This window comes from Canis lupus, chromosome 22 (genome assembly GCF_003254725.2).
Source record: "Canis lupus dingo isolate Sandy chromosome 22, ASM325472v2, whole genome shotgun sequence".
NCBI lineage: Eukaryota > Metazoa > Chordata > Mammalia > Carnivora > Canidae > Canis > Canis lupus.
Genome location: NC_064264.1, coordinates 6,777,757 through 6,794,755, shown reverse-complemented (window position 1 = coordinate 6,794,755; position 16,999 = coordinate 6,777,757). Strand labels below are relative to the sequence as shown.

The 16,999-nt window shown below is 38.3% G+C and overlaps 1 protein-coding gene across 4 annotated transcripts in view; it reads left to right on the top strand.

Moving 5' to 3' along the window:
- LACC1 (laccase domain containing 1) overlaps window positions 1-16,323 on the top strand; it is a 182,046-nt gene extending 165,723 nt beyond the window's left edge. For all 4 annotated transcript variants that reach the window (XR_007404839.1, XR_003147916.3, XR_003147914.3 and 1 more), the window contains one exon: window positions 15,430-16,323. The gene's annotated coding sequence lies outside the window, so the exon portion shown is untranslated. The remainder of the gene's footprint in view (window positions 1-15,429) is intronic.
- The last annotated feature ends 676 nt before the right edge of the window (window positions 16,324-16,999 follow it).

The window sequence follows — 16,999 nt, the reverse complement described above, 5'->3', positions numbered from 1 at the left end:
CCTTTATTAAATATCAATAAGCTAAAAAAATCAATAAGTTGATCTTAGGATGCGTATGTAAATACAAACAACATAGAATATTCAAAACAATTTTAAGAAAAAGGAACAAAGTTGACTCACACAGCCTGATTTCAAAAGTCAACACAAAGTAATAGTTGGTAAGACAGTGTGATACTGGCATAATGATAGACATAAAGATCAACAGTGCAGAATAGTACAGAAATAAATCCTACATATATATGATCATTTTATTTTCAACAAATGTACCAAGGTAATTCAATGGAGAGAGATAATTTTTCAATAAATGGGGCTCCATCTATTTGCAAAAAAATAAAAAACAAAACAAAACACTCCCCTCGCCAAAAAACACCTCCCCAAACTTTAAATCAGTTATAGATGTGAATGTAAGAGCTGAAACTATGTCTCAAAGAATACATAAGAGAAAAATGTTTGTAATTTTGGGCTAGTAAATATTTCTTGGATATGACATCAGAAGCACATCCATTAAAAAATTGATAAATTGGACTTCATCAAAATAAAACATTTTTGGTCTTCTCAAAATATCACTAAGAAAATAAAAAGACAAGACAGAGATTGGGAGAAAATACTTACAAAACATTATCAGATAGCGGACTTTTATATAGAATAAATAACTTTTACAATTCATTAAGAAGACAAATAACTCCCTTCAAAATGAGCAAACTGGAAAGAAAAAAATATGAGCAAACGATTTGAATATACATTTCTCCAAAGATACACAAGTGGCTAATAAACATGAAAATATGCTTAATGTCATTAGTCATTAAGGAATGCAAATTGAAACCACAAGATACCACCTCATATCCACTAGAGTGTCTCAACTCAAGACTGAAAATTCTGAGTGTTGGTAAGGGTGGAGAGGAAGGAGAACCCTCATATGTTGCAGGTAGAAACAAAATGGTGTGACTACTTTGGGCAACTGTTAGTTTCTTAAAGAGTTAAATATAAACTTACCAAACAGCCAGCAATTACACTCCTAATTACCTACCCAAGAGAAATAAGAACATATGTCCACATGAGTTTTATGTCCACATAAACTTGCATGTGAATGGTCATAGTAGTATTACTCACAAAAGCCGCAAAAGGCAATGTACATCAACTGATGAATCCATAAAAAACAGTAAATCCTGACAATGGAATATTGCACAATAATAAAAAGAAATGGATTACTGACATGCAGCAACACAGCTGAACATCAAAAACATAATGCTAAATGAAAAAAGCCAGACATATTAGACCATGATGATTACATTTATAAATAATTTCTGAAAAAGACAATACTGCCTGGGATTAGGGAGAGAGCAGAGATTGACTGCCAGTAGTTGAATGAAACTTTTTCTATTGATGGAAATGTGCTAAAACTGGATTGTTTCTGAAATCTTATAGCATCTTTTCTCATAATCACCCAAACCTGGAAACAACCAAGATATTCCTCAGTAGGTGAATGGATAAACAAACTATTGTACATCAATACAGAGGAATATTATTCAGCCATAATAAGAAATGTGCCAACAAAGCACAAAAAGACATGGATGTGTCTGAAATGCATGTGGCTTTATAAAAACAGCCAGTCTGAAAGTGCTATATACCATAAAATTCCAACGATGTAACATTCTGGAAGAGGCAACATTATAGAGACAGTAAAAGGTCAGTAGTCACCAAGGGTTCAGGGGTGTGGTGGGGGGTAGTGTTGATATGTGAAGTACCAGGGATATTTTAGGATGGTGAAACTATTCTGTATGATGCTATAATTGTGGATATAGCACTATATGTATTTTGAAGTTTATAACACAAGAGCAAAACTTAGTTTACTAGTTTAAGAAACTATTTAGAATGTCAAGGGATACTGGGGAGGAATGTAGCCTATCACAAGAGAACTGAACTGTGCTACAGTGTATGGAACAACCTCACTAAGGGAGGTGGGGAAAAGGTGCTGACTTAAGTAATTTAGGGAATGACTGGAATTCATAAGAATTAAAGGCAAAAAAAAACTGTGCGTCAGCACTGTACTCTACTTGACAAAGTTTTTTCCCCATAAGGGTGTGGCTAAATAATTCTGAAATTACTATACACGTATACTGGAATTGAACAATCAAGTAAATGGATAGCGGATGGCGAGAGCCAAGTTTCTCACTGTTAGAGTAGAAGTTTACAAATAAGCAAGAGAAGAGAGCCACGTGATCCATGCAATAATGGATTAGGGTTGGAGATATCAATATGAACCCATGTTTAGCTTAATATAGATAAAGATGATTACACATCAAAATATTTTTAGATATGTGAAATACATGGGTTCATACATATACATATATCCCCTTGCTCTATCAGCTGGGAGGTCCCAGAAGCATCAACACTCCATAGCAGCAAACACACCTACCACCCAGATCTTGGTTTCTTAAATATCATTCTCCAATAAGAGGAGCCAGGACTCCTTGGGGGAAATGGCAGATTCTAGGGCTGAGACGGGAAATTAGCATGGAGCATCTTATAGTTCCAGGAAGTGCTCAAAAACTGGAAAAACAAAGTAAACAAAATCCCATAATGAGGAAGATAATACAAAGAGATACAGGAGCCAACTGAAAGAGTTCCTAGTGTCCAAAGTTGGAACAACTTGGGCAAGAACTCAAAGTAGTATTGGATTATAATCCAAAGTATGAAATAAATGTCCATGTGTCCAAATGATATAAATAATTGAATAAATAACAATTAGGATGGAGAAGAAATAATATCCCACATAAGAATCCCAAATAATTTATGTAGATACTACATCCTAAAGGAAGTGGGGCATAACTCCTCATTCCTTAAGAGTGGTCATATAGTCCTTGCACAGTGCCTTCCTTCAGAAAAGTGCAATGTGAAAAGGAGGAATAAAAATAATAACTTCCTAGTACAGAAGCCTAACAAACAGTACATCATTCAGGTGATCAAGGTGAACAGCAGCAGTGATAAGTCATGTTGATAGAATGCACCCTAATATGATATGATGAAAATGGTACTTTATGGTCTTTCTCTTTAAAACCCAGTCTCACCATGAGAAAAATCAGACAAATTCTAACTAAAGCCCATCTTACAAAGGATCTGACCGGTATTCCTCAAAACTGTCAAGGTCACCAAAACCAAGGACAATCTGAAAAACTCACAGCTAAAAGAGGCCTAAGGAGACATAATGAGTAAATGTAATGTGGTATCCTGGAACATAAAAAGGACATTAGGTAAAAACGAAGGAAAGTGAACTAAATTCTAGACTTCATTTAATAATAATGTTTCAATATTGGCTCATTAATTGTAAAAAAATATGTAAGAAGTTAATGACAGGGATCCCTGGGTGGCGCAGCGGTTTAGCGCCTGCCTTTGGCCCAGGGCACGATCCTGGAGACCCGGGATCGAATCCCATGTCAGGCTCCCTGCATGGAGCCTGCTTCTCCCTCTGCCTATGTCTCTGCCTCTCTCTCTCTGTCTCTCTCTGTGACTATCATAAATAAATAAAATTAAAAAAAATTTAAAAAAAAAGAAGTTAATGACAGAGGCAACTGGGTGTGGAATATAGGGGAACCCTCTGAACTACCTTTACAAGTGTCCTATAAGTCTAAACCTGTCCTAAAAAATAAAGTTTCCTAAAAAGATGAAAATTCTTTCTCTTTTCTGCAGTACAACCAGACTGATCAGAGAAGATCTATATAGAAAGTCTGGGATAAAATTAACTGATATCACACAGATACATTCCAGAAAAAATGTGTACCATTGGCTCTGTGTTGGCTTAGTGCTAAAGTGGCAGCCAGAAAAGGTTTAGAGTTAGTATTATCACTGTTACATATTTGGCAGAAATATTCATTATTAACAGCTGAGAAAACATGACTTGGAACTCTTGAACAAAACTGAAGAGGAAAATACAAATTCTCTCAACCTTGTTTTCTGTATACAGCTGACTCTTTTATGGAACAAAGAGCCGGATTTTTCTTTTTAGAGCCTGCAAGACTTGTTTCTTTTAGGAAAATCTAGCCTTTATAACTATACAATGCTTTCCAATGCTCAAAGCCTCCTTAACTCATTTAGATACCCAAAAGGACTCTGTAAAATGAGTTTAGTTGTTATCATCTAGAGAAAGAAACAGGGTCAGAGATAGTAAGTGATTTGCTCCAAATACATATTTAAAAAGTAATGGAATTGGAATTTAAACCTGCTCTTGCAAATTAAAATCTAACACCCTTTCTACCACTAAATGTGTCTTGAAAAAGCCTTGGTCCTGTTCTTTGGCACATGTCAGCAGATAGCAGCCATCTAGAACAAGATGTCACCTATTGAGTGAAAGCACCAAAAGTGGGCTTTGGCCACTGGTACAAAGAACTAGGAAATTCTTCTGAGCATCACCAAATCTCAATTTCAGTCATTTATTTTCTATTTGCCCTGCAAATGCTTTCACTGTCTCTGCTTCCTATTTGAGTCTAATCACTGATCAACTTTTACATCTCTGATTCCTGCTCAGCTGATGAGAAGTTGCTCTTCTGTCTTCAGTTGTTTCCACACTGTAATTCAGACTTTTTTAAAAATTATCTTTTTTGTGTGTGATAATATTTAAGTTCTACTCTCTTAGCGAACGTGTTATCAACTATTGTTACCATGTTTTACATTAGATCTTCAGACCTATTCATCTTCTAGCTGAAAATTCTGCTTTAAACATTTTACTTACCTGCCTCATGGTGAGACCCTGGTCCCTGTCCCTGTCCCTGTTTTGCCTTGGTCCTGACCAGGAGTAACACACAGCAAAGAGTATTAGACTGTTATAGACGACCCAAATGCTATTTTAAATAGGCCCTCTGAACTATTTTTAAAGGTTCACTGAAAAATGAAGTACTTGAGATTTCACGGAGTTATTATGAATATCTAATTCTACTTCATCTGTCTTCTCAGGGAGATAGGTCTTAATATGTGTCATTTCTCTTGAAGGAGATGAGGAATTGGGTCATTATTTTCAATCTCACAGTAATATTTCACTGACCTCTAAAAATACCTACTATTAAAATGGTATAGAAACTAATTCTTTAGTGGATTCAATCTTTAATAGAAGAGAGGAATAATACTCTACATTGGAAGAGCAGGCTTTTCTTCAGAATAGGATCTTAGACTTTAGTATTCTAACCTGTTCTGACACAATGGGACACTAGGAGGTGTAGTTAGTTCTTGTCCTTTTGAGGGGTATGGCAAAGAGATTCACATTCCACACAGTTGGTGTAAAGGGCCTAGGGAAATGGAGTTAATGACATTTGAAGTCAGTCTTTTAAATCTATATAGAAAATGAGATTTCATATTGGATCATTCCAGTACATTAAAACTCATTTCATTTGTGTTGCCTGAGTGCTAACTCTTCTCCTTGTGCAGTACTTTGTCAATTCTCATTGCTGTTTCCCACTAATTCTGAACTTGAATCTATGTCCTCCAAAAGGACATAGAACTTTATATACAAGAGTTTTCACAGCCAGTGGTTTTGTCTCCATGTGACCATCACTGAATAGAAATGTTCTGTTGCCTTAAGAGGCTGCCAGGTAACCTTGGAAGAATATGCTGGGAGGGACGTAGATTTAGAACAAAGATGGTAGGGAAAGCATCCTGCTACAGGTGCTGAGAAGTGTAGTCTGGCAGATAGAGCACTCCTTCAGAGAGTATGGAAATAAGTCACATGACGTGGAGAAAGGAAGATTGGAAGTAGGAAGAGTGTGTCAAAGGGTAAGGAACTCAAAGCAAAATAGTAGGGAACCTGAGAGACCAGCAGAGAAAGGCAGGGAAGACTGAGTAGGAAGGGATACTCAGAAGTCCACACAGGCAGAAAATATAAAAATTTTGTTAGCAAATAGCAGGATTCATCTCTGATATCAAAGTTCAAAAATAACATTCTAGTTTCTGAGTAGTCCTTGTGGCTATGAAATGAAGAGATGAGGCAAGATTGAGGCAAGGTTCAGTATGAGAGACACTGACCAGAAAGTCAAAGGGGGGTTACTAGGGGCCACAAGAGTAGAAGAATGGGGAATTAATGTTTCATGGGTACAGAGTTTCAGTTTGGGATGATGAACAAGTTCTGGAGAAGGATAGTAGTGATGTTTCTACAACAATATAAATGAATTTACAATGTGAATGGATTGTTCTCTTCAAAATGGTTAAAATGGGAAATTTCATGTTAGGCATATTTTACCACTAAATGATTTTTTAAGAAAAAAAAAAAGTAAACTAGATAAAGAGAGACAATGGTAGCAACAGGTTTCCAGTGCAGAAACTTGGGCATAGGGAAGAGGGAGAAATCCATTTCTTAGAACTGGCCCAAGAGGTGGAGACTAGTTCTAGACAGAAAGGCCTCTGCAGAAGGTCAGAGCTGGACTGGCAGCACATATGACGCTGTGCAGAGATCCAGGGTGTGTTCTGGAACATCTCACTGGGGAATGGGTGAGCCTGAAACTGGGTTTATGTAGCCTCATTTACAGAGGGAGAGGAAGCCTGAAGAAGCTGGATATTGAGAAAGACTAGTTCATGTTGGTTTGCTGTGATCTCACCTTCCTGATGTAAAACCCATATTGGGCAGGACAACAAGAAACATCAGCCCTGAGGAAAACTAGCTCACATTGAAGGAAATAATGCGACAACAAATGGAGTGGAAACAGGATATAGAGTTCCTAATATTTTAGGCCAGCTCACTAACTGGTAGACAATTCTTCCTTTTAAAGAACTCTATGCCTTTCACTAATGAATTCATGTCCCCACAGAGCCATAAAAGGATGAGAATTTGGCCCGAATGTATACTTAAATTGGATCGCCTTGTAAGAATGCTTTAAAAAATAAAATGCAGCCACCTGTGACCTATTAAGACTGTTAATGTACTCATTGACATAAATACCTGAAGGGTTTCTACAGCAGCTGGAACATGGCTCAAAGACCTTTTGTGTCTGCTTTTTAATGTACTTCCAGAGTGACTTCATAAAATTGCAAGCACTCCTACCAGTGGGACTGAGGTTTTGTTCAACTCCCTGAGACCTCATCTTCCATCACTATCAATGTCAGTGATTATTAATGCTACTTATGCTAAGTGTCTTGAAGATAAAAATCAAACCCCAAATAAATTACTGATTGAGAGACAAGGCTTCAAAGAATCAAAACTTCTATGTGATTGGCCACAGTGCTCACAAAATGGCATTTTTTCTAGCTCTACCCTCACTCACTCTGTAGAATCTTTAGCCCCCTGAAATTCTTCCCTATTGGTCCTAGCAAGGCCCAATTTCTTTCCATATGGCACCACCCAAGGGTTCAAACAACTAAACTTCTTGGCCCTGATGGGACTGCAGTATGTCTAGCCTTCAGTGATGCTGCATCTATCTCTCCTGTGCTTTAGGTGAGAGGTTAGCCTCCACTGAACCACAGGAAGGCTGATTGTTGCAGATGTCTACACCAAGGCTAATGGTGGCCAAGGCAGAGGAAAGTGATATCTGGGCCATTGCAGATCCTGCATCTTCCTCATAATTGCCCTTCTACTCTATCCCCATGCCACTGCCCTTGAGCTTTGTTCATGCTCTTTCAGTCAACAAATGTTTATTGAACCTCTATTATATGCTGAGCACATGGCTTATGGTACACAATTACATGCAAAACAAGCATTATGACAAATTCATAAATGAAAAGCTATTGATATGAAATGCTAAGAAGGAAATAGTTGAGACATTGTAATAAGGAACAAGAGTTGATGAAGTTGTCAGAAAACCTCATTCAGGAAATGACATGTAACTTGAACCCAAAGGATGAGAAGGAAACAAGGAGGTGAGTGAAGAGTTTTCCAGGCAAAGGGAATTGAAAAAACCATAAGGAAGAAAGAAGTAAGGTACATTCAATGACCTAAAACAAGCTTGGAGCAAGCATGGCTAGAGCTGAGTGAGAGAGGCAGAGTAGCAAAAGGTGGGATTGGAGCAGAGGGGAATGGTCGGGCTATGTTTGGGTTTGTGGGTTGTAGTGGGATAGGCATTAAAGAACAGAAAAATGCGATAGTTTTCTTTACATTTTGCAAAGATCATCTTGACTGCTCTGTGGGGGAATTAGTCATTTAGCAGTTTAAATAGCAAGTAGAAGGGAACAGAGTGCCAGCAGGCAGAGCAGACAGGCCGTGATTTGCAGTCATCCAGGTGAGAGATGATGGTGACTTGAAGGAGGACAGTAACACTGGAGAAGTAAACGGAAGAGGTATTCTGGAAGGATTTGCGGATGTGTTAAATGTGGAGGTGTGGTAAAAGAGAAGAAGAATGAAGACCAACCACCAAGTTTCTGGGCTAAGCAACTGGATAAATATGGATGCGTTTTTTAAAATGAGGAAGATGAAGAACAGACTTGAGAAAAAGAATCAGCAGCCTGTAACATATTCAGTTTGATGTGCTTATGAGTCACTGAAGTGGAGCATTTGCATATACTCATTTGTTTATTTGACAAATATTTTTGAGTCACTGTTGTGCACAGGAACTGAGCCAGATTCTGGAGTAAAACAGTAAACAAAACAGGGACATCCTGACCTTACGAAATTTACGAGCGAGCAGGACAGACACCGGACAATACCTAAGCATGATTTAGGCACTGATGCAGGAATCCCCAGGCTTTGAGAGTGAAGAAGAGGAAAGCTGACAGTCTGGGTGGCTAGCAAAGGCTTCCTAAGGAAATGAGATTTAAACTCAGCTCTGTAACATAAATGAAATTAGCTCGGCACAGAGGTGGAGGAGGAATTTCAGGCAGAACATGTGCGGAGCATGTGTAGAGAGGCCTGGAGGCAGGAGAGATTAGGGCTTTCCAGGAAAGAGTCTTGTAGTACTGATTCTTTCCCCAGAGATTCTCTGTCCTCATGAAAACAGCCTGCAGTGACCCGGTTCCACCTATCCTCCAGACATCCTGGAGTGGCCACAGGGTCCCCATGACTTGCACCCAACCCAGGATTCCGGCTACACTCTAGTTGAAAGATCTAAGCTCATTCTTGCAATCAATAATTTCCAGAGCTCCTAACTATGGATTGTGGAGCACTAGATGAACTTCTTGCCTTTAAGAAAGAACTTCTCACTTAATAGGGGAGCAAAAAGTGTTACGTAAGGAATGAAGGGGAGATTGAACAAGGAGTGACTTGCTCCCTGGGGCCACAGAGAAGATGTCACCAAGGGAGAAGAGGAAGAAAGAAAGAAATGGAAAGAAAAGGGAGCACTGACATCGGGTGAGCACATGGAAAACATGTGTGAATGAACGAATTATGTGCTGAGGAGATGGCAAGCAATTTGGGGAAACAAACCATTCTTAAGAACTTGATTTATACAACGAACATAAATAATTTCCTCTCTTGAATACATTGTCTTCTTCTTTAGCACTCAGGAGACTTCTCTGCATTTAGCAAAGCTGTGATTTTATAACTGGCAAGTTTCTCCCGGGACAGAGCCTCGTACTGAAGGCTAATGAAATGGTCCAGTGCTAGTGATCAGAGTAAAGGAAGGAAGAACCTCCAGGAGCCAAGCTGAAGACCACAAAGCCTTATTCCCCCTTGCCACATTTCAGTCATCTTCACAGGTAGTAAATAGGATAGAGACTCTCTCCTTATCAGGAAAGACAAGTCGTTCACTTAGCGGTTCCTCTGTCTCTATCCCCACAGAAAGACACCCTGGCCTTTGATGGCTCTCCGTATTCCCTACCCCCACCCCCAATACCCATAGTAGAGCCTTGGTTGATTTGGAAACTTTCAGGCACAGCTTCCACCCATAACTGACTGGAAAAATCAATTTGCTTGTGTCTGTTTCTTAATTAAAGTGACATTGCATAAAAACAGATTTAGAAATCTCAATAACTCCAACTTGTTAGAAAATGAAGATGAGAAAAAAAAAAGTGGGAGTGGGGAGAGTCCTAGGAGGAGGAAATGAATCTATGTGAGAAATGATTTCCCGGTGAGTCTCCCTATTCATCACAGCTTTCAGACGTCAGCCTCTGGGACCACAGCTGGGTGATAATTAGGAACCAACCAATCTTTCAGAAAGGAGAACAAGATGGAACATTATTAGGTGAAGTGTTTTTTTTTTTTTTCCTTCCTTTCTTTTTTTAACCCAAGAAATGTGTTGTGGTTCCTTAATAGCTTTGAAAGGCAAGAACATTCAGCCTGAAGACAGTGTGTTGGAGCAGCAGAAAACTCACACATGGACTTCTAATATCTGTCCTGGGAAGTGTCTAGTCACCTAGTCATATAAAATTAAAACACTCCAGGCACTGTCAGAGGCTGGGGAGAAGGAAAGAGAGGTGAAAAGGTGGAGAACACGAAAATTTTAGGGGAGTGAAACTATTCCGTGTGATACCACAATGGTAGATACATGACACTATGCATTTGTCAAAATCCATAGAATGTATAATACAAAGACTGAACCCTAATGTGAGCCATGAAGTTTAGTTAATACTAATGTATTAATATTTGTTTGTCAACTGCAACACACACATCACAGTAAAGCAAAATGTTAATCACAGTGGAAACTAGAAGGGGTATATTGGAACACTCTGTACTGTTTGTGCATTTCTTTTTGGAAAGCTTAAGCCTCTTTTAAGAAATAAGTCATGTCTTTTTTTTTTTTTTTTTAAGTCATGTCTTTTTTGGGAGGGAAGGGTCAGAGGAAAAGGGAGAGAGAGAACCTTAAGCAGGCTCTATGCCCACTGCCAAGTCCATTGTGGGGCTTGATCTCATGACCCTGAGATCATGACCTGAGCTAAAATCAAAAGTCAGATGCTTAACCGACTGAGCTACCCAGGTACCCCAAGAAATAAAGTCTTTTCATTGAAAAATTTAAAAGACTCTGAAAATGAATCGCTGAAGCTGATCTCTTTTATTTCATTCAATATGCTAGGACATTTATTGAATTTCTAGTATGTGCTATTTCCTATTTTAGGCACTCAGGAGTCAACATTTAATGACACGAAATCCCTGCCCTCTTGGTATATTATTCTCGTTGGGAGACAGGCCATAAATAAACTCATAAAAACACAAATAATGTCAGGCAGTAAGAGGTATGGAGGAACATGAGTCAGCACAACACAATGGCAGGGCAGGGAGAAGCAGCACTGTGTCAGATGAGGTGGTCAGGGTATCATCTCTCAGAAGGGACATTTGAGGGGGGCCCTAGGGAAGAGAGGGAGGAGCCATGTGGTCTATGCACAGAGGAGTCTTGAGAAAAGAGGAAACAGCATGGGTGTGATGGAGACTGGGGTGGCTGGAGTATAGTGAGGAGAAGCTCAATAGGCAATGAGGCCAAGGAGATGGCTAAGGGCCAGATCATAGAGGGCCTTGTAAGCCATCATAAGGACTTCCAATTTTATCCCAAGCATGATGAAAAGCCATAGGGAGAGCAAACCAAATGTCCATTGATAGACCAATGTACAAACAAAATGTGGTAAATACATTATAAGCAAAATATGGTATATCTGCAATGAATTATTAGTCTTAAAGAGAAAGGAAACTTAGGAACATGCTACCACATGGATGAAACTTGATGATATTATACTAAGTGAAACAAGCCACTCATGAGAAGACAAATACAGTGTGATTCCCCTTACATGAGGTCAAGTTCATAGAGATAGAAAGTAGAGGGGCAGTTGCCAGGGGCTGGGAGGAGAGAACAGGTTGTTGTTGTTTAATAAATACACAGATTCAGTTTTGCAAGATGAAAAGAGCTCTGGAGATTGGTTGCACAACAATGTAAACATACTTAGCACTACCAAATGTTCGAACTAGGTCACAACTTCTGTCTGGCTGACAGCAGTTCTCCTGCATGGTGCATGATTGTTACGTGCATCCTGATCTCAAAGAAATTAAAATGCAAAGAAAAAATTGTAACGGCATTAGTTCCCTAAGGCTGCTGTAGGAAATTGTCATAAACTTGAGGGTTTGGGGTGCCTGGGTGGCTCAGTGGTTGAGCGTCTACCTTGGCTCAGGTTGTGATCCCAAAATCCTGGGATCAAGTCCCACATCAGGCTACCCACAGGGAGCCTGCTTCTCCCTCTACCTAAGTCTCTGTCTCTCTGTGTGTGTCTCTCATGAATAAATAAATAAAATTAAAAACAAACCAAACAACTTGATGGATTAAAACCACATAAGTTTCTACTCTGTAGAGTTCTGAGGGCCAGAAGTCCAATGATCTTGCTGGGTTGAAATGAAAGCCTCATTCCTTCAGAGACTCTAGGGGAAAATTCATTTCCTTGCATTTTCCAGCTCTGAGAGCTGCAGTCCTTGCATTCATCAGCTTGCGGCCCTCTCCTCCATCTTCAAAGCCAGCAGCATAGCATCTCCCTCTGTCATCACATCACCTTCTATCTCTGTAGTCAAATCTCCCTTTGCCTCACTCCTATGAGGACACTAGTGATTAATTACATTTAGGGCCCACCTGAATACCCTGATCCACCTTCCCATATGAAGATTCAAACCTTAATCACATTTGCAAAACCCTTTCTGCCATATAAAGTAATATTTATGGAAACCAAGGATTTGGGCCTGGATATCTTTGAGAGCCACGATTCAGCCTATCACAGAATCTCAGACTTGATGAAATAGGCAGATACTATTTAAAGCCACAGTCTGGACAAGATGATCAAGAGAGAGAATGTGGATAAAGAGGAGTCAGAGAAGTTGCCCCAGTGGACTGCAAAATCAAGAAAAGGAGAAGAGGAGGAGGAGGAGTTTCAGAGGAGTAACAACCTGTGAAGTCTGAGACAAAGTAGACGATTATGTGTTCCTGTAGCCAATTAAAGTTTTTTAAAAAGTAGGGAATTATCATCAGCATCAAATGCTGCTGAGTGAGGGGGAGATGTGGTGTTGACTACTGGATTTGCTGCCTTTGATAAGGACAATTTGAGAGGAATGGTATGCACAAGTCTGATTGGCTGGGGTGGGCTTAAGAGAGAAAGAGTGCAGAGGGAACATAGGGAGGACAACATACAGCATGCAAGTTTTTCTATAAAGAGGAATGAGTCACAGTGAGAAAGTGGATGTTTTGCAGTGCTTTCATAATGGAAGGGGAAGGAGTGAGAAAATTAAGTGGGAGATAGAGTGGTTATAATTATGGATCAGGGATCTTCAACCTAGTGAGACGGTAAGTTGAGGACATGTACATGAACATGAACAAGGTGATGAACAGCAATGGTGAGATCAATGAAGTAGATGTTCTTGTTTATGAACAATCATCAAAGTTGTGGTACAGAAAGAGTACACTGATCAGTGTTGAGGTCATTGTGCCACAAATTAATATTGTGTTTCCAATCACTGAGGACAAGGAAGCCTGTATTGAAATCTCATTGTATTCAAATGATAAATGTAATACAAATCATAATTACAAAAGCATTTGTTTGATTTCCTTTTTTTCCCGACCTTATGGTATTTGTTTCTTTTCTCCATGAGAAATTACTAATAGCTCCTGGGATAATGATTATGAACTCTTTTAATGAAATCATCACCTAACCTTTTGCAAATTTTGCACAACTCTTTTTAATTTTTTTTTTATTTATTTATAATAGTCACACAGAGAGAGAGAGAGAGAGAGAGAGGCAGAGACACAGGCAGAGGGAGAAGCAGGCTCCATGCACCGGGAGCCTGACGTGGGACTCGATCCCGGGTCTCCAGGATCGCGTCCTGGGCCAAAGGCAGGCGCTAAACCGCTGCGCCACCCAGGGATCCCCAACTCTTTTAATATAAAAATTGAAAGTTCATTCAGAAGGCACCTCTAAGGCAAATTGTCTTGCACGTAAAGATTATACGACAATAAGTAAACTAAATAGACATTATTATCCTGGTGATTTTGAGAAAGAGATCACAAAAATACCAATGACTTACTGAGACCCTATTTATGTCTGTCATTTTGCTAGGTAGAGAGGTTATAGGGGAAAGGAGAGAAAAATGAGTGGGAAAAATCAGAGAGGGTGACAAAACATGAGAGACTCCTAATTCTGGGAAACAAACAGGGGGTAGTGGGAGGGGAGTTGGGCAGGGGGATGGCGTGACTGGGTGACAGACACTGAGGGGGGCACTTAATGGGATGAGCACTGGGTGCTATACTATATGTTGGCAAATCTAACTCCAATAAAAATATACAAAAAAGATAAAATATTTTATTTATTTATTTGAGAGAGAGATGGCACAAGAGAGAGCATGGGGGAAGGGATCACAACATGAGCCAAAGGCAGATTCTTAACCGATTAAGCCACCCAGGTACCCATTGCTAGGATATTTTTAACCTGTGTAACAGCATTGCAAGTGGGTATCATGATCCTCATTTTACAAACAAAAAAAATCAGAAACTCAGGCAACATGACTAAGACCACATAGTTAAGAAGTGACAAAACCAGGAATTTGAACCTTGATATTGTGACTCTACGATCCCTTCTCATTCCTCTACTCTCTTTCTGGATTTCTTTCATACACTTCACCTTTCACCTGTTTGGTGAACTGTAACATCATTCTCCAGTGGTTGCGCCTTTTTGTTCTGTGAGGGCAGGTCAATAGTTTGCTGGATGTTGATAACCCAAATAAATGGTCTGGAAGTTGTGTTTGTTAATTTTTTCCCTCATTTGCTCATTTCCATAACTGCTTTTACAATAGATTGGGCCCAGAATAACACTTTTCCACAAATGCTACCATGTGATGCTGTCTCTAATTTAACTGATGCAGTTGGATTTTTAATAGCTGAGGAAAGGGGGACACTTAGTTCTGCCATCTTATTTTCAAAATTTCAGTAGATACAGAATAATTAATATCACCTTTCAATCAACATCTTTTATCAAATTACATTGAAAGATCATAGTGCTACCTGATAAATGATAATATTTTTAGAATGAAAAAGATATTCTAAAAATAAATAGGCTATTAATGGTTCTCGTCCTCCTACATCCACCCACTTGTTTGCAGAACTTGTTTTCCAGTGTCTTTTCCTTTGGTTTCAAATAACATCTTTCTGGTAATATGATCTCATGGTTTCTTTCTTTCCTCCTATCCCTTGGTCTCCAGCATAATCACAATGTAGTCATCCTTTAAAAATGTGGTTGTCAAGTAATAAGTGTCCTATTACCTCACGTTGTTATTTTACTTGGCAGAAATATAATGATTATTTGATACCTAAATATTTTTTTCATCAAAATGATATTTAGAAGTGGAAAAAATTTAAACTACATTAATCTACATACTTGAGAATCAGAATAGCTTCTACCAAATCAACTCTCACTCTGATAACCTCAGTGAAACCCAGACAAATGCTAAAATGTAGCAATGTGAAGGCACTAAAGAACTATGAAGGGGGAAAGGAGTAGGGGATAAATTTTCAGAAAAGGAAGAAATGCAATGAGACAGTTTAACATTTTCTGTTGCTTTTCCCCTAGAAACATGCTGCCATTGCAAAGCTGAAAAGATTAGACGACAAACATAATGATGCACAAAAGAGGTTTATAGCCTCGCAAACTTTTGTTGATATCATGGGGAGATACAAATGAGAGTTCGCATCCCAACCAAGGATGAGCGGCAATGGTAAACATTCGACTCTTAGCTGGGACCCATGAAGAACTACATGTGAAAAGTAAAGGCAAACTGGAAACAGACAAACCCTCACAAACTATTGAAATTCAACCTGATTTCTCCCAATAGCCCCTTGAATCACAGTTACATGCTCCTACTCTAATTGCCTGCCAGAAGAAAAGTCAACATTTTGTGGAAAAATAATACCACAAGATCTTCTACAATTTTTCATAGGTATTACTCATTACTCAGTTGAAAATTACTGGGCATGCCTGGAGATCAAATAACTGGAAATCACAAGATATAAATAAAGTAATAGAAATGGATCCATAAGCAATTAAGATATTGGAGTTATTTGAAGGAGACCTCAAATTAATGATATTAGTAGTTTTGAGAAAACTGATATAGGCTGAAGAATAGGAAACTGAAATCTTAAAGAATCCAATAGAAAGTACAATTGAAAAAGAAAGTATCTTAGAAAAAAAAAAAAGAAAGTATCTTAGATTAATAACCCAATAGATAGGTTGAATAGAAAATTAAAGCAAAAGAAGGAATTAGTGAACTGGAAAATAGGTAAGTGAAGGAAAATTCAGATTAAACCACAGAGAGAAAAGAAGACCAAAAATACAGAGAGTGTATAAGGGTGTATATATGTACCAAAATCTAGTAAGAAGAAGAAAAAAAAACCAAAAGGCTAACATTTGTGATAGGGTTTACAAAAATAGAGGAGAGAGAAATAGGACAGGAGCAGTATTTGAAGAGATCATGACTGAGAAGTTCCAAAACCTGATGAAACATATCAGCCCACATTCAAAAATCTCAAAGAACCCTAAAATTATTAAATACAAAGAAAACCATTTGAAAAACAATGTAGTCAAACTGCTGTAAATAAAAGCAGAAGCTAAAATAATTTAAAAGTCTCTGGGGAAAAAAAGACATTATTTTCAAAGTAACAATTACAAATTGATTGCTTCTCAACAGAAAATAACAGAAGTCAGAAGATGATTTGGTAGCATCTAAAAAGTGCTGAAATAGAAGACTGGCAACCCAGAACACTATATTGAATGAAAATATAATTCAGAAATGAAGGGAAATAAAGATGTTTTCATATAAATAAAAACTTGGAGAATTAAGTACCAGCAAAACTACACAATAACAAATATTTAAAATCATTTTTCAGGAAGAAGAAAAATGATTTTTGTTAAAAAATTGATTTTAAATGAAATCACAGAAGTGCACAAAGATAGGAAGAGTCACAGAAAGGTGAATATGTGAGTAAATATATTGACTTGTATAAAACAATAAAATAAAGTAATAATATAAAGATATCTTCTGAGGTTGAAAATACATGCAGAATTAATACACACGACAACAGTACAAAAGACAGTAGAGAGTAAATGAGTTTAAAGTATTCTAAGTTCTTTGCATTATTATGGG